The sequence below is a fragment of the Engystomops pustulosus genome, chromosome 9 (genome assembly GCF_040894005.1).
Source record: "Engystomops pustulosus chromosome 9, aEngPut4.maternal, whole genome shotgun sequence".
In the NCBI taxonomy this organism is placed as follows: Eukaryota; Metazoa; Chordata; class Amphibia; order Anura; family Leptodactylidae; genus Engystomops; species Engystomops pustulosus.
Genome location: NC_092419.1, coordinates 68491864 through 68505512, shown reverse-complemented (window position 1 = coordinate 68505512; position 13649 = coordinate 68491864). Strand labels below are relative to the sequence as shown.

Below are 13649 nucleotides of genomic sequence, written 5' to 3'. Positions count from 1 at the left end.
AAACTAACAATTTTCAGGTTCAAAAAGGTCAACGGAACTTGGGATTCCCAGCCAGTCTCCCATGCTGGTACTTGCCAAGCCTTAAGCTGCATTGCTGCTGCGATCTGACGAGAGCAGGCACATTCAGCTTAGAATGGCCGTTGACAGCAGCTGTTCAATTTGAACCTTCTTTTACTATCTCATAGAGAAACTAACACAATTTTCAGGTTCAAAAAGGTCAACGGAACTTGGGATTCCCAGCCAGTCTCCCATGCTGGTACTTGCCAAGCCTTAAGCTGCATTGCTGCTGCGATTTGACGAGAGCAGGCACATTCAGCTAAGAATGGCCGTTGACAGCAGCTGTTCAATTTGAACCTTCTTTTACTATCTCATAGAGAAACTAACACAATTTTCAGGTTCAAAAAGGTCAACAGAACTTGGGATTCCCAGCCAGTCGCCCATGCTGGTACTTGCCAAGCCTTAAGCTGCATTGCTGCTGCGATCTGACGAGAGCAGGCACATTCAGCTTAGAATGGCCGTTGACAGCAGCTGTTCAATTTGAACCTTCTTTTACTATCTCATAGAGAAAATAACACAATTTTCAGGTTCAAAAAGGTCAACGGAACATGGGATTCCTAGCCAGTCTCCAATGCTGGTACTTGCCAAGCCTTAAGCTGCATTGCTGCTGCGATCTGACGAGAGCAGGCACATTCAGCTTAGAATGGCCGTTGACAGCAGCTGTTCAATTTGAACCTTCTTTTACTATCTCATAGAGAAACTAACACAATTTTCAGGTTCAAAAAGGTCAACAGAACTTGGGATTCCCAGCCAGTCTCCCATGCTGGTACTTGCCAAGCCTTAAGCTGCATTGCTGCTGCGATCTGACGAGAGCAGGCACATTCAGCTTAGAATGGCCGTTGACAGCAGCTGTTCAATTTGAACCTTCTTTTACTATCTTATAGAGAAACTAACACAATTTTCAGGTTCAAAAAGGTCAACGGAACTTGGGATTCCCAGCCAGTCTCCCATGCTGGTACTTGCCAAGCCTTAAGCTGCATTGCTGCTGCGATCTGACGAGAGCAGGCACATTCAGCTTAGAATGGCCGTTGACAGCAGCTGTTCAATTTGAACCTTCTTTTACTATCTCATAGAGAAACTAACACAATTTTCAGGTTCAAAAAGGTCAACAGAACTTGGGATTCCCAGCCAGTCTCCCATGCTGGTACTTGCCAAGCCTTAAGCTGCATTGCTGCTGCGATCTGACGAGAGCAGGCACATTCAGCTTAGAATGGCCGTTGACAGCAGCTATTCAATTTGAACCTTCTTTTACCATCTTTGACAGAGAAACTAACAATTTTCAGGTTCAAAAAGGTCAACGGAACTTGGGATTCCCAGCCAGTCTCCCATGCTGGTACTTGCCAAGCCTTAAGCTGCATTGCTGCTGCGATCTGACGAGAGCAGGCACATTCAGCTTAGAATGGCCGTTGACAGCAGCTATTCAATTTGAACCTTCTTTTACCATCTTTGACAGAGAAACTAACAATTTTCAGGTTCAAAAAGGTCAACGGAACTTGGGATTCCCAGCCAGTCTCCCATGCTGGTACTTGCCAAGCCTTAAGCTGCATTGCTGCTGCGATCTGACGAGAGCAGGCACATTCAGCTTAGAATGGCCGTTGACAGCAGCTGTTCAATTTGAACCTTCTTTTACTATCTCATAGAGAAACTAACACAATTTTCAGGTTCAAAAAGGTCAACGGAACTTGGGATTCGCAGCCAGTCTCCCATGCCGGTACTTGTCAAGCCTTAAGCCGCATCGCTGCTGCGATCCGACAAGAGCACGCACATTCAGCTTAGAATGGCCGTTGACAGCAGCTGTTCAGTTTGAACCTTCTTTTACTATCTCATAGAGAAAGTAACACAATTTTCAGGTTCAAAAAGGTCAACGGAACTTGGGATTCCCAGCCAGTCTCCCATGCTGGTACTTGCCAAGCCTTAAGCTGCATTGCTGATGCGATCTGACGAGAGCAGGCACATTCAGCTTAGAATGGCCGTTGACAGCAGCTGTTCAGTTTGAACCTTCTTTTACTATCTCATAGAGAAAGTAACACAATTTTCAGGTTCAAAACGGTCAACGGAACTTGGGATTCCCAGCCAGTCTCCCATGCTGGTACTTGCCAAGCCTTAAGCTGCATTGATGCTGCGATCTGACGAGAGCAGGCACATTCAGCTTAGAATGGCCGTTGACAGCAGCTGTTCAGTTTGAACCTTCTTTTACTATCTCATAGAGAAACTAACACAATTTTCAGGTTCAAAAAGGTCAACGGAACTTGGGATTCGCAGCCAGTCTCCCATGCCGGTACTTGTCAAGCCTTAAGCCGCATCGCTGCTGCGATCCGACAAGAGCACGCACATTCAGCTTAGAATGGCCGTTGACAGCAGCTGTTCAGTTTGAACCTTCTTTTACTATCTCATAGAGAAAGTAACACAATTTTCAGGTTCAAAAAGGTCAACGGAACTTGGGATTCCCAGCCAGTCTCCCATGCTGGTACTTGCCAAGCCTTAAGCTGCATTGCTGATGCGATCTGACGAGAGCAGGCACATTCAGCTTAGAATGGCCGTTGACAGCAGCTGTTCAATTTGAACCTTCTTTTACTATCTCATAGAGAAACTAACACAATTTTCAGGTTCAAAAAGGTCAACGGAACTTGGGATTCCCAGCCAGTCTCCCATGCTGGTACTTGCCAAGCCTTAAGCTGCATTGCTGCTGCGATCTGACGAGAGCAGGCACATTCAGCTAAGAATGGCCGTTGACAGCAGCTGTTCAATTTGAACCTTCTTTTACTATCTCATAGAGAAACTAACACAATTTTCAGGTTCAAAAAGGTCAACAGAACTTGGGATTCCCAGCCAGTCTCCCATGCTGGTACTTGCCAAGCCTTAAGCTGCATTGCTGCTGCGATCTGACGAGAGCAGGCACATTCAGCTTAGAATGGCCGTTGACAGCAGCTATTCAATTTGAACCTTCTTTTACCATCTTTGACAGAGAAACTAACAATTTTCAGGTTCAAAAAGGTCAACGGAACTTGGGATTCCCAGCCAGTCTCCCATGCTGGTACTTGCCAAGCCTTAAGCTGCATTGCTGCTGCGATCTGACAAGAGCAGGCACATTCAGCTTAGAATGGCCGTTGACAGCAGCTATTCAATTTGAACCTTCTTTTACCATCTTTGACAGAGAAACTAACAATTTTCAGGTTCAAAAAGGTCAACGGAACTTGGGATTCCCAGCCAGTCTCCCATGCTGGTACTTGCCAAGCCTTAAGCTGCATTGCTGCTGCGATCTGACGAGAGCAGGCACATTCAGCTTAGAATGGCCGTTGACAGCAGCTGTTCAATTTGAACCTTCTTTTACTATCTCATAGAGAAACTAACACAATTTTCAGGTTCAAAAAGGTCAACGGAACTTGGGATTCCCAGCCAGTCTCCCATGCTGGTACTTGCCAAGCCTTAAGCTGCATTGCTGCTGCGATTTGACGAGAGCAGGCACATTCAGCTAAGAACGGCCGTTGACAGCAGCTGTTCAATTTGAACCTTCTTTTACTATCTCATAGAGAAACTAACACAATTTTCAGGTTCAAAAAGGTCAACAGAACTTGGGATTCCCAGCCAGTCTCCCATGCTGGTACTTGCCAAGCCTTAAGCTGCATTGCTGCTGCGATCTGACGAGAGCAGGCACATTCAGCTTAGAATGGCCGTTGACAGCAGCTGTTCAATTTGAACCTTCTTTTACCATCTTTGACAGAGAAACTAACAATTTTCATGTTCAAAAAGGTCAACGGAACTTGGGATTCCCAGCCAGTCTCCCATGCTGGTACTTGCCAAGCCTTAAGCTGCATTGCTGCTGCGATCTGACGAGAGCAGGCACATTCAGCTTAGAATGGCCGTTGACAGCAGCTGTTCAATTTGAACCTTCTTTTACTATCTCATAGAGAAACTAACACAATTTTCAGGTTCAAAAAGGTCAACAGAACTTGGGATTCCCAGCCAGTCTCCCATGCTGGTACTTGCCAAGCCTTAAGCTGCATTGCTGCTGCGATCTGACGAGAGCAGGCACATTCAGCTTAGAATGGCCGTTGACAGCAGCTGTTCAATTTGAACCTTCTTTTACTATCTTATAGAGAAACTAACACAATTTTCAGGTTCAAAAAGGTCAACGGAACTTGGGATTCCCAGCCAGTCTCCCATGCTGGTACTTGCCAAGCCTTAAGCTGCATTGCTGCTGCGATCTGACGAGAGCAGGCACATTCAGCTTAGAATGGCCGTTGACAGCAGCTGTTCAATTTGAACCTTCTTTTACTATCTCATAGAGAAACTAACACAATTTTCAGGTTCAAAAAGGTCAACAGAACTTGGGATTCCCAGCCAGTCTCCCATGCTGGTACTTGCCAAGCCTTAAGCTGCATTGCTGCTGCGATCTGACGAGAGCAGGCACATTCAGCTTAGAATGGCCGTTGACAGCAGCTATTCAATTTGAACCTTCTTTTACCATCTTTGACAGAGAAACTAACAATTTTCAGGTTCAAAAAGGTCAACGGAACTTGGGATTCCCAGCCAGTCTCCCATGCTGGTACTTGCCAAGCCTTAAGCTGCATTGCTGCTGCGATCTGACGAGAGCAGGCACATTCAGCTTAGAATGGCCGTTGACAGCAGCTATTCAATTTGAACCTTCTTTTACCATCTTTGACAGAGAAACTAACAATTTTCAGGTTCAAAAAGGTCAACGGAACTTGGGATTCCCAGCCAGTCTCCCATGCTGGTACTTGCCAAGCCTTAAGCTGCATTGCTGCTGCGATCTGACGAGAGCAGGCACATTCAGCTTAGAATGGCCGTTGACAGCAGCTGTTCAATTTGAACCTTCTTTTACTATCTCATAGAGAAACTAACACAATTTTCAGGTTCAAAAAGGTCAACGGAACTTGGGATTCCCAGCCAGTCTCCCATGCTGGTACTTGCCAAGCCTTAAGCTGCATTGCTGCTGCGATTTGACGAGAGCAGGCACATTCAGCTAAGAATGGCCGTTGACAGCAGCTGTTCAATTTGAACCTTCTTTTACTATCTCATAGAGAAACTAACACAATTTTCAGGTTCAAAAAGGTCAACAGAACTTGGGATTCCCAGCCAGTCTCCCATGCTGGTACTTGCCAAGCCTTAAGCTGCATTGCTGCTGCGATCTGACGAGAGCAGGCACATTCAGCTTAGAATGGCCGTTGACAGCAGCTGTTCAATTTGAACCTTCTTTTACTATCTCATAGAGAAAATAACACAATTTTCAGGTTCAAAAAGGTCAACGGAACTTGGGATTCCTAGCCAGTCTCCAAGGCTGGTACTTGCCAAGCCTTAAGCTGCATTGCTGCTGCGATCTGACGAGAGCAGGCACATTCAGCTTAGAATGGCCGTTGACAGCAGCTGTTCAATTTGAACCTTCTTTTACTATCTCATAGAGAAACTAACACAATTTTCAGGTTCAAAAAGGTCAACAGAACTTGGGATTCCCAGCCAGTCTCCCATGCTGGTACTTGCCAAGCCTTAAGCTGCATTGCTGCTGCGATCTGACGAGAGCAGGCACATTCAGCTTAGAATGGCCGTTGACAGCAGCTGTTCAATTTGAACCTTCTTTTACTATCTCATAGAGAAACTAACACAATTTTCAGGTTCAAAAAGGTCAACGGAACTTGGGATTCCCAGCCAATCTCCCATGCTGGTACTTGCCAAGCCTTAAGCTGCATTGCTGCTGCGATCTGACGAGAGCAGGCACATTCAGCTTAGAATGGCCGTTGACAGCAGCTGTACAGTTTGAACCTTCTTTTACTATCTCATAGAGAAAGTAACACAATTTTCAGGTTCAAAAAGGTCAACGGAACTTGGGATTCCCAGCCAGTCTCCCATGCTGGTACTTGCCAAGCCTTAAGCTGCATTGCTGCTGCGATCTGACGAGAGCAGGCACATTCAGCTTAGAATGGCCGTTGACAGCAGCTGTTCAATTTGAACCTTCTTTTACTATCTCATAGAGAAACTAACACAATTTTCAGGTTCAAAAAGGTCAACGGAACTTTGGACTCCCAGCCAGTCTCCCATGCTGGTACTTGCCAAGCCTTAAGCTGCATTGCTGCTGCGATCTGACGAGAGCAGGCACATTCAGCTTAGAATGGCCGTTGACAGCAGCTGTTCAATTTGAACCTTCTTTTACTATCTCATAGAGAAACTAACACAATTTTCAGGTTCAAAAAGGTCAACAGAACTTGGGATTCCCAGCCAGTCTCCCATGCTGGTACTTGCCAAGCCTTAAGCTGCATTGCTGCTGCGATCTGACGAGAGCAGGCACATTCAGCTTAGAATGGCCGTTGACAGCAGCTGTTCAATTTGAACCTTCTTTTACTATCTTATAGAGAAACTAACACAATTTTCAGGTTCAAAAAGGTCAACGGAACTTGGGATTCCCAGCCAGTCTCCCATGCTGGTACTTGCCAAGCCTTAAGCTGCATTGCTGCTGCGATCTGACGAGAGCAGGCACATTCAGCTTAGAATGGCCGTTGACAGCAGCTGTTCAATTTGAACCTTCTTTTACTATCTCATAGAGAAACTAACACAATTTTCAGGTTCAAAAAGGTCAACAGAACTTGGGATTCCCAGCCAGTCTCCCATGCTGGTACTTGCCAAGCCTTAAGCTGCATTGCTGCTGCGATCTGACGAGAGCAGGCACATTCAGCTTAGAATGGCCGTTGACAGCAGCTATTCAATTTGAACCTTCTTTTACCATCTTTGACAGAGAAACTAACAATTTTCAGGTTCAAAAAGGTCAACGGAACTTGGGATTCCCAGCCAGTCTCCCATGCTGGTACTTGCCAAGCCTTAAGCTGCATTGCTGCTGCGATCTGACGAGAGCAGGCACATTCAGCTTAGAATGGCCGTTGACAGCAGCTATTCAATTTGAACCTTCTTTTACCATCTTTGACAGAGAAACTAACAATTTTCAGGTTCAAAAAGGTCAACGGAACTTGGGATTCCCAGCCAGTCTCCCATGCTGGTACTTGCCAAGCCTTAAGCTGCATTGCTGCTGCGATCTGACGAGAGCAGGCACATTCAGCTTAGAATGGCCGTTGACAGCAGCTGTTCAATTTGAACCTTCTTTTACTATCTCATAGAGAAACTAACACAATTTTCAGGTTCAAAAAGGTCAACAGAACTTGGGATTCCCAGCCAGTCTCCCATGCTGGTACTTGCCAAGCCTTAAGCTGCATTGCTGCTGCGATCTGACGAGAGCAGGCACATTCAGCTTAGAATGGCCGTTGACAGCAGCTGTTCAATTTGAACCTTCTTTTACTATCTCATAGAGAAACTAACACAATTTTCAGGTTCAAAAAGGTCAACGGAACTTGGGATTCCCAGCCAATCTCCCATGCTGGTACTTGCCAAGCCTTAAGCTGCATTGCTGCTGCGATCTGACGAGAGCAGGCACATTCAGCTTAGAATGGCCGTTGACAGCAGCTGTACAGTTTGAACCTTCTTTTACTATCTCATAGAGAAAGTAACACAATTTTCAGGTTCAAAAAGGTCAACGGAACTTGGGATTCCCAGCCAGTCTCCCATGCTGGTACTTGCCAAGCCTTAAGCTGCATTGCTGATGCGATCTGACGAGAGCAGGCACATTCAGCTTAGAATGGCCGTTGACAGCAGCTGTTCAATTTGAACCTTCTTTTACTATCTCATAGAGAAACTAACACAATTTTCAGGTTCAAAAAGGTCAACGGAACTTGGGATTCCCAGCCAGTCTCCCATGCTGGTACTTGCCAAGCCTTAAGCTGCATTGCTGCTGCGATCTGACGAGAGCAGGCACATTCAGCTAAGAATGGCCGTTGACAGCAGCTGTTCAATTTGAACCTTCTTTTACTATCTCATAGAGAAACTAACACAATTTTCAGGTTCAAAAAGGTCAACAGAACTTGGGATTCCCAGCCAGTCTCCCATGCTGGTACTTGCCAAGCCTTAAGCTGCATTGCTGCTGCGATCTGACGAGAGCAGGCACATTCAGCTTAGAATGGCCGTTGACAGCAGCTGTTCAATTTGAACCTTCTTTTACTATCTCATAGAGAAACTAACACAATTTTCAGGTTCAAAAAGGTCAACGGAACTTTGGACTCCCAGCCAGTCTCCCATGCTGGTACTTGCCAAGCCTTAAGCTGCATTGCTGCTGCGATCTGACGAGAGCAGGCACATTCAGCTAAGAATGGCCGTTGACAGCAGCTGTTCAATTTGAACCTTCTTTTACTATCTCATAGAGAAAATAACACAATTTTCAGGTTCAAAAAGGTCAACGGAACTTGGGATTCCTAGCCAGTCTCCAATGCTGGTACTTGCCAAGCCTTAAGCTGCATTGCTGCTGCGATCTGACGAGAGCAGGCACATTCAGCTTAGAATGGCCGTTGACAGCAGCTGTTCAATTTGAACCTTCTTTTACTATCTCATAGAGAAACTAACACAATTTTCAGGTTCAAAAAGGTCAACAGAACTTGGGATTCCCAGCCAGTCTCCCATGCTGGTACTTGCCAAGCCTTAAGCTGCATTGCTGCTGCGATCTGACGAGAGCAGGCACATTCAGCTTAGAATGGCCGTTGACAGCAGCTGTTCAGTTTGAACCTTCTTTTACTATCTTATAGAGAAACTAACACAATTTTCAGGTTCAAAAAGGTCAACGGAACTTGGGATTCCCAGCCAGTCTCCCATGCTGGTACTTGCCAAGCCTTAAGCTGCATTGCTGCTGCGATCTGACGAGAGCAGGCACATTCAGCTTAGAATGGCCGTTGACAGCAGCTGTTCAATTTGAACCTTCTTTTACTATCTCATAGAGAAACTAACACAATTTTCAGGTTCAAAAAGGTCAACAGAACTTGGGATTCCCAGCCAGTCTCCCATGCTGGTACTTGCCAAGCCTTAAGCTGCATTGCTGCTGCGATCTGACGAGAGCAGGCACATTCAGCTTAGAATGGCCGTTGACAGCAGCTATTCAATTTGAACCTTCTTTTACCATCTTTGACAGAGAAACTAACAATTTTCAGGTTCAAAAAGGTCAACGGAACTTGGGATTCCCAGCCAGTCTCCCATGCTGGTACTTGCCAAGCCTTAAGCTGCATTGCTGCTGCGATCTGACGAGAGCAGGCACATTCAGCTTAGAATGGCCGTTGACAGCAGCTATTCAATTTGAACCTTCTTTTACCATCTTTGACAGAGAAACTAACAATTTTCAGGTTCAAAAAGGTCAACGGAACTTGGGATTCCCAGCCAGTCTCCCATGCTGGTACTTGCCAAGCCTTAAGCTGCATTGCTGCTGCGATCTGACGAGAGCAGGCACATTCAGCTTAGAATGGCCGTTGACAGCAGCTGTTCAATTTGAACCTTCTTTTACTATCTCATAGAGAAACTAACACAATTTTCAGGTTCAAAAAGGTCAACAGAACTTGGGATTCCCAGCCAGTCTCCCATGCTGGTACTTGCCAAGCCTTAAGCTGCATTGCTGCTGCGATCTGACGAGAGCAGGCACATTCAGCTTAGAATGGCCGTTGACAGCAGCTATTCAATTTGAACCTTCTTTTACCATCTTTGACAGAGAAACTAACAATTATCAGGTTCAAAAAGGTCAACGGAACTTGGGATTCCCAGCCAGTCTCCCATGCTGGTACTTGCCAAGCCTTAAGCTGCATTGCTGCTGCGATCTGACGAGAGCAGGCACATTCAGCTTAGAATGGCCGTTGACAGCAGCTATTCAATTTGAACCTTCTTTTACCATCTTTGACAGAGAAACTAACAATTTTCAGGTTCAAAAAGGTCAACGGAACTTGGGATTCCCAGCCAGTCTCCCATGCTGGTACTTGCCAAGCCTTAAGCTGCATTGCTGCTGCGATCTGACGAGAGCAGGCACATTCAGCTTAGAATGGCCGTTGACAGCAGCTATTCAATTTGAACCTTCTTTTACCATCTTTGACAGAGAAACTAACAATTTTCAGGTTCAAAAAGGTCAACGGAACTTGGGATTCCCAGCCAGTCTCCCATGCTGGTACTTGCCAAGCCTTAAGCTGCATTGCTGCTGCGATCTGACGAGAGCAGGCACATTCAGCTTAGAATGGCCGTTGACAGCAGCTGTTCAATTTGAACCTTCTTTTACTATCTCATAGAGAAACTAACACAATTTTCAGGTTCAAAAAGGTCAACAGAACTTGGGATTCCCAGCCAGTCTCCCATGCTGGTACTTGCCAAGCCTTAAGCTGCATTGCTGCTGCGATCTGACGAGAGCAGGCACATTCAGCTTAGAATGGCCGTTGACAGCAGCTGTTCAATTTGAACCTTCTTTTACTATCTTATAGAGAAACTAACACAATTTTCAGGTTCAAAAAGGTCAACGGAACTTGGGATTCCCAGCCAGTCTCCCATGCTGGTACTTGCCAAGCCTTAAGCTGCATTGCTGCTGCGATCTGACGAGAGCAGGCACATTCAGCTTAGAATGGCCGTTGACAGCAGCTGTTCAATTTGAACCTTCTTTTACTATCTCATAGAGAAACTAACACAATTTTCAGGTTCAAAAAGGTCAACAGAACTTGGGATTCCCAGCCAGTCTCCCATGCTGGTACTTGCCAAGCCTTAAGCTGCATTGCTGCTGCGATCTGACGAGAGCAGGCACATTCAGCTTAGAATGGCCGTTGACAGCAGCTATTCAATTTGAACCTTCTTTTACCATCTTTGACAGAGAAACTAACAATTTTCAGGTTCAAAAAGGTCAACGGAACTTGGGATTCCCAGCCAGTCTCCCATGCTGGTACTTGCCAAGCCTTAAGCTGCATTGCTGCTGCGATCTGACGAGAGCAGGCACATTCAGCTTAGAATGGCCGTTGACAGCAGCTATTCAATTTGAACCTTCTTTTACCATCTTTGACAGAGAAACTAACAATTTTCAGGTTCAAAAAGGTCAACGGAACTTGGGATTCCCAGCCAGTCTCCCATGCTGGTACTTGCCAAGCCTTAAGCTGCATTGCTGCTGCGATCTGACGAGAGCAGGCACATTCAGCTTAGAATGGCCGTTGACAGCAGCTGTTCAATTTGAACCTTCTTTTACTATCTCATAGAGAAACTAACACAATTTTCAGGTTCAAAAAGGTCAACGGAACTTGGGATTCCCAGCCAGTCTCCCATGCTGGTACTTGCCAAGCCTTAAGCTGCATTGCTGCTGCGATTTGACGAGAGCAGGCACATTCAGCTAAGAATGGCCGTTGACAGCAGCTGTTCAATTTGAACCTTCTTTTACTATCTCATAGAGAAACTAACACAATTTTCAGGTTCAAAAAGGTCAACAGAACTTGGGATTCCCAGCCAGTCTCCCATGCTGGTACTTGCCAAGCCTTAAGCTGCATTGCTGCTGCGATCTGACGAGAGCAGGCACATTCAGCTTAGAATTGCCGTTGACAGCAGCTGTTCAATTTGAACCTTCTTTTACTATCTCATAGAGAAAATAACACAATTTTCAGGTTCAAAAAGGTCAACGGAACTTGGGATTCCTAGCCAGTCTCCAAGGCTGGTACTTGCCAAGCCTTAAGCTGCATTGCTGCTGCGATCTGACGAGAGCAGGCACATTCAGCTTAGAATGGCCGTTGACAGCAGCTGTTCAATTTGAACCTTCTTTTACTATCTCATAGAGAAACTAACACAATTTTCAGGTTCAAAAAGGTCAACAGAACTTGGGATTCCCAGCCAGTCTCCCATGCTGGTACTTGCCAAGCCTTAAGCTGCATTGCTGCTGCGATCTGACGAGAGCAGGCACATTCAGCTTAGAATGGCCGTTGACAGCAGCTGTTCAATTTGAACCTTTTTTTACTATCTCATAGAGAAACTAACACAATTTTCAGGTTCAAAAAGGTCAACGGAACTTGGGATTCCCAGCCAATCTCCCATGCTGGTACTTGCCAAGCCTTAAGCTGCATTGCTGCTGCGATCTGACGAGAGCAGGCACATTCAGCTTAGAATGGCCGTTGACAGCAGCTGTACAGTTTGAACCTTCTTTTACTATCTCATAGAGAAAGTAACACAATTTTCAGGTTCAAAAAGGTCAACGGAACTTGGGATTCCCAGCCAGTCTCCCATGCTGGTACTTGCCAAGCCTTAAGCTGCATTGCTGATGCGATCTGACGAGAGCAGGCACATTCAGCTTAGAATGGCCGTTGACAGCAGCTGTTCAATTTGAACCTTCTTTTACTATCTCATAGAGAAACTAACACAATTTTCAGGTTCAAAAAGGTCAACGGAACTTGGGATTCCCAGCCAGTCTCCCATGCTGGTACTTGCCAAGCCTTAAGCTGCATTGCTGCTGCGATCTGACGAGAGCAGGCACATTCAGCTAAGAATGGCCGTTGACAGCAGCTGTTCAATTTGAACCTTCTTTTACTATCTCATAGAGAAACTAACACAATTTTCAGGTTCAAAAAGGTCAACAGAACTTGGGATTCCCAGCCAGTCTCCCATGCTGGTACTTGCCAAGCCTTAAGCTGCATTGCTGCTGCGATCTGACGAGAGCAGGCACATTCAGCTTAGAATGGCCGTTGACAGCAGCTGTTCAATTTGAACCTTCTTTTACTATCTCATAGAGAAACTAACACAATTTTCAGGTTCAAAAAGGTCAACGGAACTTTGGACTCCCAGCCAGTCTCCCATGCTGGTACTTGCCAAGCCTTAAGCTGCATTGCTGCTGCGATCTGACGAGAGCAGGCACATTCAGCTTAGAATGGCCGTTGACAGCAGCTGTTCAATTTGAACCTTCTTTTACTATCTCATAGAGAAACTAACACAATTTTCAGGTTCAAAAAGGTCAACAGAACTTGGGATTCCCAGCCAGTCTCCCATGCTGGTACTTGCCAAGCCTTAAGCTGCATTGCTGCTGCGATCTGACGAGAGCAGGCACATTCAGCTTAGAATGGCCGTTGACAGCAGCTGTTCAATTTGAACCTTCTTTTACTATCTTATAGAGAAACTAACACAATTTTCAGGTTCAAAAAGGTCAACGGAACTTGGGATTCCCAGCCAGTCTCCCATGCTGGTACTTGCCAAGCCTTAAGCTGCATTGCTGCTGCGATCTGACGAGAGCAGGCACATTCAGCTTAGAATGGCCGTTGACAGCAGCTGTTCAATTTGAACCTTCTTTTACTATCTCATAGAGAAACTAACACAATTTTCAGGTTCAAAAAGGTCAACAGAACTTGGGATTCCCAGCCAGTCTCCCATGCTGGTACTTGCCAAGCCTTAAGCTGCATTGCTGCTGCGATCTGACGAGAGCAGGCACATTCAGCTTAGAATGGCCGTTGACAGCAGCTGTTCAATTTGAACCTTCTTTTACTATCTCATAGAGAAACTAACACAATTTTCAGGTTCAAAAAGGTCAACGGAACTTGGGATTCCCAGCCAGTCTCCCATGCTGGTACTTGCCAAGCCTTAAGCTGCATTGCTGCTGCGATCTGACGAGAGCAGGCACATTCAGCTTAGAATGGCCGTTGACAGCAGCTATTCAATTTGAACCTTCTTTTACCATCTTTGACAGAGAAACTAACAATTTTCAGGTTCAAAAAGGTCAACGGAACTTG

At 45.7% G+C, this 13649-nt stretch overlaps 70 pseudogenes; all 70 read right to left on the bottom strand.

Annotated features, from left to right (window-relative positions):
* Window positions 1-26: 26 nt before the first annotated feature.
* On the bottom strand, window positions 27-145 carry LOC140101058 (5S ribosomal RNA; annotated as a pseudogene).
* A 70-nt stretch (window positions 146-215) lies between these two features.
* On the bottom strand, window positions 216-334 carry LOC140093982 (5S ribosomal RNA; annotated as a pseudogene).
* Window positions 335-404: 70 nt separating this feature from the next.
* LOC140082092 (5S ribosomal RNA) lies at window positions 405-523 on the bottom strand (annotated as a pseudogene).
* A 70-nt stretch (window positions 524-593) lies between these two features.
* LOC140096668 (5S ribosomal RNA) lies at window positions 594-712 on the bottom strand (annotated as a pseudogene).
* A 70-nt stretch (window positions 713-782) lies between these two features.
* On the bottom strand, window positions 783-901 carry LOC140080998 (5S ribosomal RNA; annotated as a pseudogene).
* Window positions 902-971: 70 nt separating this feature from the next.
* Window positions 972-1090, bottom strand: LOC140101057 (5S ribosomal RNA; annotated as a pseudogene).
* A 70-nt stretch (window positions 1091-1160) lies between these two features.
* On the bottom strand, window positions 1161-1279 carry LOC140080997 (5S ribosomal RNA; annotated as a pseudogene).
* A 70-nt stretch (window positions 1280-1349) lies between these two features.
* On the bottom strand, window positions 1350-1468 carry LOC140101056 (5S ribosomal RNA; annotated as a pseudogene).
* Window positions 1469-1538: 70 nt separating this feature from the next.
* Window positions 1539-1657, bottom strand: LOC140101055 (5S ribosomal RNA; annotated as a pseudogene).
* A 259-nt stretch (window positions 1658-1916) lies between these two features.
* LOC140091259 (5S ribosomal RNA) lies at window positions 1917-2035 on the bottom strand (annotated as a pseudogene).
* A 70-nt stretch (window positions 2036-2105) lies between these two features.
* On the bottom strand, window positions 2106-2224 carry LOC140084437 (5S ribosomal RNA; annotated as a pseudogene).
* Window positions 2225-2483: 259 nt separating this feature from the next.
* On the bottom strand, window positions 2484-2602 carry LOC140091258 (5S ribosomal RNA; annotated as a pseudogene).
* Window positions 2603-2672: 70 nt separating this feature from the next.
* Window positions 2673-2791, bottom strand: LOC140081689 (5S ribosomal RNA; annotated as a pseudogene).
* Window positions 2792-2861: 70 nt separating this feature from the next.
* LOC140080996 (5S ribosomal RNA) lies at window positions 2862-2980 on the bottom strand (annotated as a pseudogene).
* Window positions 2981-3050: 70 nt separating this feature from the next.
* Window positions 3051-3169, bottom strand: LOC140089020 (5S ribosomal RNA; annotated as a pseudogene).
* Window positions 3170-3239: 70 nt separating this feature from the next.
* LOC140101053 (5S ribosomal RNA) lies at window positions 3240-3358 on the bottom strand (annotated as a pseudogene).
* Window positions 3359-3428: 70 nt separating this feature from the next.
* Window positions 3429-3547, bottom strand: LOC140098433 (5S ribosomal RNA; annotated as a pseudogene).
* Window positions 3548-3617: 70 nt separating this feature from the next.
* Window positions 3618-3736, bottom strand: LOC140080995 (5S ribosomal RNA; annotated as a pseudogene).
* A 70-nt stretch (window positions 3737-3806) lies between these two features.
* LOC140101052 (5S ribosomal RNA) lies at window positions 3807-3925 on the bottom strand (annotated as a pseudogene).
* Window positions 3926-3995: 70 nt separating this feature from the next.
* Window positions 3996-4114, bottom strand: LOC140080994 (5S ribosomal RNA; annotated as a pseudogene).
* Window positions 4115-4184: 70 nt separating this feature from the next.
* LOC140101051 (5S ribosomal RNA) lies at window positions 4185-4303 on the bottom strand (annotated as a pseudogene).
* A 70-nt stretch (window positions 4304-4373) lies between these two features.
* LOC140080993 (5S ribosomal RNA) lies at window positions 4374-4492 on the bottom strand (annotated as a pseudogene).
* A 70-nt stretch (window positions 4493-4562) lies between these two features.
* LOC140101049 (5S ribosomal RNA) lies at window positions 4563-4681 on the bottom strand (annotated as a pseudogene).
* Window positions 4682-4751: 70 nt separating this feature from the next.
* LOC140101048 (5S ribosomal RNA) lies at window positions 4752-4870 on the bottom strand (annotated as a pseudogene).
* Window positions 4871-4940: 70 nt separating this feature from the next.
* LOC140093981 (5S ribosomal RNA) lies at window positions 4941-5059 on the bottom strand (annotated as a pseudogene).
* A 70-nt stretch (window positions 5060-5129) lies between these two features.
* Window positions 5130-5248, bottom strand: LOC140080992 (5S ribosomal RNA; annotated as a pseudogene).
* Window positions 5249-5318: 70 nt separating this feature from the next.
* On the bottom strand, window positions 5319-5437 carry LOC140095033 (5S ribosomal RNA; annotated as a pseudogene).
* Window positions 5438-5507: 70 nt separating this feature from the next.
* On the bottom strand, window positions 5508-5626 carry LOC140080990 (5S ribosomal RNA; annotated as a pseudogene).
* A 70-nt stretch (window positions 5627-5696) lies between these two features.
* LOC140085897 (5S ribosomal RNA) lies at window positions 5697-5815 on the bottom strand (annotated as a pseudogene).
* Window positions 5816-5885: 70 nt separating this feature from the next.
* On the bottom strand, window positions 5886-6004 carry LOC140101047 (5S ribosomal RNA; annotated as a pseudogene).
* Window positions 6005-6074: 70 nt separating this feature from the next.
* On the bottom strand, window positions 6075-6193 carry LOC140094705 (5S ribosomal RNA; annotated as a pseudogene).
* Window positions 6194-6263: 70 nt separating this feature from the next.
* On the bottom strand, window positions 6264-6382 carry LOC140080988 (5S ribosomal RNA; annotated as a pseudogene).
* A 70-nt stretch (window positions 6383-6452) lies between these two features.
* LOC140101046 (5S ribosomal RNA) lies at window positions 6453-6571 on the bottom strand (annotated as a pseudogene).
* A 70-nt stretch (window positions 6572-6641) lies between these two features.
* Window positions 6642-6760, bottom strand: LOC140080987 (5S ribosomal RNA; annotated as a pseudogene).
* Window positions 6761-6830: 70 nt separating this feature from the next.
* LOC140101045 (5S ribosomal RNA) lies at window positions 6831-6949 on the bottom strand (annotated as a pseudogene).
* Window positions 6950-7019: 70 nt separating this feature from the next.
* On the bottom strand, window positions 7020-7138 carry LOC140101044 (5S ribosomal RNA; annotated as a pseudogene).
* A 70-nt stretch (window positions 7139-7208) lies between these two features.
* Window positions 7209-7327, bottom strand: LOC140080986 (5S ribosomal RNA; annotated as a pseudogene).
* Window positions 7328-7397: 70 nt separating this feature from the next.
* On the bottom strand, window positions 7398-7516 carry LOC140085896 (5S ribosomal RNA; annotated as a pseudogene).
* Window positions 7517-7586: 70 nt separating this feature from the next.
* On the bottom strand, window positions 7587-7705 carry LOC140091256 (5S ribosomal RNA; annotated as a pseudogene).
* Window positions 7706-7775: 70 nt separating this feature from the next.
* LOC140081688 (5S ribosomal RNA) lies at window positions 7776-7894 on the bottom strand (annotated as a pseudogene).
* A 70-nt stretch (window positions 7895-7964) lies between these two features.
* LOC140080985 (5S ribosomal RNA) lies at window positions 7965-8083 on the bottom strand (annotated as a pseudogene).
* Window positions 8084-8153: 70 nt separating this feature from the next.
* LOC140096138 (5S ribosomal RNA) lies at window positions 8154-8272 on the bottom strand (annotated as a pseudogene).
* Window positions 8273-8342: 70 nt separating this feature from the next.
* LOC140091223 (5S ribosomal RNA) lies at window positions 8343-8461 on the bottom strand (annotated as a pseudogene).
* Window positions 8462-8531: 70 nt separating this feature from the next.
* On the bottom strand, window positions 8532-8650 carry LOC140080984 (5S ribosomal RNA; annotated as a pseudogene).
* Window positions 8651-8720: 70 nt separating this feature from the next.
* LOC140101043 (5S ribosomal RNA) lies at window positions 8721-8839 on the bottom strand (annotated as a pseudogene).
* Window positions 8840-8909: 70 nt separating this feature from the next.
* On the bottom strand, window positions 8910-9028 carry LOC140080983 (5S ribosomal RNA; annotated as a pseudogene).
* A 70-nt stretch (window positions 9029-9098) lies between these two features.
* Window positions 9099-9217, bottom strand: LOC140101041 (5S ribosomal RNA; annotated as a pseudogene).
* Window positions 9218-9287: 70 nt separating this feature from the next.
* LOC140101040 (5S ribosomal RNA) lies at window positions 9288-9406 on the bottom strand (annotated as a pseudogene).
* Window positions 9407-9476: 70 nt separating this feature from the next.
* Window positions 9477-9595, bottom strand: LOC140080982 (5S ribosomal RNA; annotated as a pseudogene).
* Window positions 9596-9665: 70 nt separating this feature from the next.
* Window positions 9666-9784, bottom strand: LOC140101037 (5S ribosomal RNA; annotated as a pseudogene).
* Window positions 9785-9854: 70 nt separating this feature from the next.
* Window positions 9855-9973, bottom strand: LOC140101036 (5S ribosomal RNA; annotated as a pseudogene).
* A 70-nt stretch (window positions 9974-10043) lies between these two features.
* Window positions 10044-10162, bottom strand: LOC140101035 (5S ribosomal RNA; annotated as a pseudogene).
* Window positions 10163-10232: 70 nt separating this feature from the next.
* Window positions 10233-10351, bottom strand: LOC140080981 (5S ribosomal RNA; annotated as a pseudogene).
* Window positions 10352-10421: 70 nt separating this feature from the next.
* LOC140101034 (5S ribosomal RNA) lies at window positions 10422-10540 on the bottom strand (annotated as a pseudogene).
* Window positions 10541-10610: 70 nt separating this feature from the next.
* Window positions 10611-10729, bottom strand: LOC140080980 (5S ribosomal RNA; annotated as a pseudogene).
* Window positions 10730-10799: 70 nt separating this feature from the next.
* Window positions 10800-10918, bottom strand: LOC140101033 (5S ribosomal RNA; annotated as a pseudogene).
* A 70-nt stretch (window positions 10919-10988) lies between these two features.
* LOC140101032 (5S ribosomal RNA) lies at window positions 10989-11107 on the bottom strand (annotated as a pseudogene).
* Window positions 11108-11177: 70 nt separating this feature from the next.
* On the bottom strand, window positions 11178-11296 carry LOC140093980 (5S ribosomal RNA; annotated as a pseudogene).
* Window positions 11297-11366: 70 nt separating this feature from the next.
* Window positions 11367-11485, bottom strand: LOC140085525 (5S ribosomal RNA; annotated as a pseudogene).
* Window positions 11486-11555: 70 nt separating this feature from the next.
* LOC140095032 (5S ribosomal RNA) lies at window positions 11556-11674 on the bottom strand (annotated as a pseudogene).
* A 70-nt stretch (window positions 11675-11744) lies between these two features.
* On the bottom strand, window positions 11745-11863 carry LOC140080979 (5S ribosomal RNA; annotated as a pseudogene).
* A 70-nt stretch (window positions 11864-11933) lies between these two features.
* Window positions 11934-12052, bottom strand: LOC140085894 (5S ribosomal RNA; annotated as a pseudogene).
* A 70-nt stretch (window positions 12053-12122) lies between these two features.
* Window positions 12123-12241, bottom strand: LOC140091255 (5S ribosomal RNA; annotated as a pseudogene).
* Window positions 12242-12311: 70 nt separating this feature from the next.
* On the bottom strand, window positions 12312-12430 carry LOC140081687 (5S ribosomal RNA; annotated as a pseudogene).
* A 70-nt stretch (window positions 12431-12500) lies between these two features.
* On the bottom strand, window positions 12501-12619 carry LOC140080977 (5S ribosomal RNA; annotated as a pseudogene).
* Window positions 12620-12689: 70 nt separating this feature from the next.
* Window positions 12690-12808, bottom strand: LOC140094704 (5S ribosomal RNA; annotated as a pseudogene).
* A 70-nt stretch (window positions 12809-12878) lies between these two features.
* On the bottom strand, window positions 12879-12997 carry LOC140080976 (5S ribosomal RNA; annotated as a pseudogene).
* Window positions 12998-13067: 70 nt separating this feature from the next.
* On the bottom strand, window positions 13068-13186 carry LOC140101031 (5S ribosomal RNA; annotated as a pseudogene).
* A 70-nt stretch (window positions 13187-13256) lies between these two features.
* Window positions 13257-13375, bottom strand: LOC140080974 (5S ribosomal RNA; annotated as a pseudogene).
* A 70-nt stretch (window positions 13376-13445) lies between these two features.
* LOC140101030 (5S ribosomal RNA) lies at window positions 13446-13564 on the bottom strand (annotated as a pseudogene).
* Between the last annotated feature and the right edge of the window lie 85 nt (window positions 13565-13649).